Source organism: Phalaenopsis equestris, unplaced genomic scaffold (assembly GCF_001263595.1).
Source record: "Phalaenopsis equestris unplaced genomic scaffold, ASM126359v1 Scaffold000070, whole genome shotgun sequence".
Classification (NCBI taxonomy): domain Eukaryota; kingdom Viridiplantae; phylum Streptophyta; class Magnoliopsida; order Asparagales; family Orchidaceae; genus Phalaenopsis; species Phalaenopsis equestris.
The window spans coordinates 276,391-279,208 of NW_018164512.1; positions in this window are offsets into that span (position 1 = coordinate 276,391).

Below are 2,818 nucleotides of genomic sequence, written 5' to 3' on the forward strand. Positions count from 1 at the left end.
GCCGCCCTCGATGGCGCCGTCGGCGCCCTAGTGCAATTCTCCACATTTTGATTATTTTTGCTCCAAATTCGCTCCTTTTTGCATCTTTTTGCTCAAATGCCCTAATTCATCATTTCTGCAACAAAACATCAAAAATACCTTTCTTTAAAGTGCAATATCATTAAAAACAGTATAAACAAGGTATAAAAATCTCAACATATTTTCCTTTGGTCACCCCGCCCTAAAGATCCAAGGGACCTAAAATGTGTCACCCAAGGTGGATTCAAAAAAGAAATTAGTCTTACATATAGCCTAGTTTTCTATGCGTATAGTTTTAAAATTATTGCAAATATAATAAGTTGAAAAATATTTTTATTTTATTTTTGAAATAAGGGTCATTAAATGTGAGTCCGTAACATGCAAAGTGACACAAGTTAGATCTCTTGGATCGTTAGTACAATCACACTCGTGTCAATCCCCATGACTTGACTTGCATTGCTCACCAGAATCGACCCGACAAACAATGCTTGTTAGGACATCGCAACCGACACTATATATATATATATATATATATTATATATATATATATCGAGTCAAAACGAGCTGAACACAAACGAACAAATCTTAGTTTGTGTTCCGCTCGTTAAGTTAGGAAACAAATCAAACTCGAGCTTCTTAATGAGTCAAACATAAACTATTCGCGAACGAGCCATTTTGACAACCATACTCGCATCTTAGTCCGACATTGAAAATCTGCACTTAGAATTAAATTTATCTTGAAATAAACAAAAAATACAAAAAAATCTCTAATTTTTTTAAATATTTTTTTTAAATTTATTTTTACAAAACAAAAGTATGTATATCTCTCTTATCTTTGTTCTTTTCGGCTGGCAAATAAGCTAGGAGAAAGAGGCCTTACAAATTCGGGACAAATTGAACAAGAATTCCTTAATTCAAAATTGATTAGGATAGATCTTAAATTTTTTAATTTTGTTTTAAGATAAGTTCCTATTCAATGAACTTTGTGTTTTACTACTCTTAAAAAGAAACTATAAATTATTTATGTCCATCCTTCAGGATATGCTCTCTTCCCTTATAAAATAACACAAGTTGTCAGTTCTGATAAAGTTGACTATAATTTATACAATCCATGGCTGCTAAACTTTTCTATTTTCAAGAAGGAATTTGGCATATAAAGCCACTTTCAGACGAAAATCGGCCTTCTTCTTTCAGAACAAGATAAATGTTAGGGGTGTAAACGAGGTTCGTTTATATTTCGAGATAAAAAATTGTGTTCGTGTTCGACTCATTTGTTTAACGAGCCGAACACGAGCTGTTCACGAACAAAGAGTCCTTTTAACAATCCTAATCATGTAATCATAAGACATAAGACAATAAGAGATTGAGCAATATTTAAAAATTATTATTTATATTAAAACATCATTTGAATCTAATTTAATAATTTTTATTCTATTTTCTTAATCAATATTTTAATTGATTATAAATCTTTGTAGTCTTGTAGTAAATTAGATTTTTTTAAAATACTACTTAATATATATATATATATACTTGATGAGTAGTATTTCGAGCCAAAACGAGCCGAACACGAACGAACATATCTTAGTTCATGTTCGGCTCGTTAACTTATCAAACAAAATTAACGAGCTGAACACGAGCTGCTCGCGAACAACAAGCCGTTTTGAAAGCCCTAATAAATGTTCCAGATCAATTTTGTTTTGCTATTCAAACCATTTTGCCAAATCCAAACCTATCATATATATCCATACTTGGAATCTTATCCACTCTATAGAGATACCAATATTTATCTCTTCTTTTTTGTTCAAAAATGCTTGATTTGTATTTTTTTTTCTAATTGTTTTCATTATTTTAAAATTAAATCAAGCTAATTTTAAAAATCTAGGTGTTTTATTTTTTAATTGGAAGGCATCAAAGCTTCCATAGCCATTGTCTTGCATCATTGGCTCTTGTCAAACACCCTCACCACTTGCACTGCTTGCTTTCAACAAGGACATAAAAAAAGCTTACGGCTCATTTTTGGCTCGCTACTGAGCACTTGTTCGGTTTATTCGATAAGCAAATGTGTTGAATAGAAATAATTTTTTTGAACTCAATTTATGAATGAGACAAACACAAATAGATATGTGTTCAGTCGTCACGTTATTATTAGAACTAAACAAATTATTTTAATATTTGTAGAATATAATATCCTCATTTGGAGCTATGATGTGAATATGATTGCTTTATTTTCTAATCAGGGTTCGGTACTTCGGCCTACAACAACACAGAGTCATAATATTTGGATTTACGGTGATTCTATTATTTCTCAATATCTATATTAGTTTGGTCATTATGTTTGTTTATTTTTGTGGTTTGAAATATTACTACAGTTGTTTCATTCTCAGATTCTCATAAGTTGGTATTCTTTGTTTTCTAAATTGAGTATAAAATGTCTAATAGTTTATTCGACTTAATGTGACGTATGAGTCACATTTTGTATGTATCACAACGACTGTTTGAATAATGACAATTAATCTATGATAGTTTTAGGGTTATTGAACTAAAGTTTCATTGAGACAACTGTAAGCATGCTAAATTTCACTATCAATTGGCCCTATTGTATGTCCCACGGTCTTTTATTCTGCTTCAAGTACTTGATCTGGTTCATTTGGGCTGAGATCGTTTCACTTTTTATATTGTTGAATTTGTTTTATTGAGATTATTAATTTGACTATAAATTTACTAAAATTTTAGTTTAGGTTATTTTGTTTTTGATCAAGTAAATTTTTTGGTGACATATTAGCTACATCTCTAATTCTCT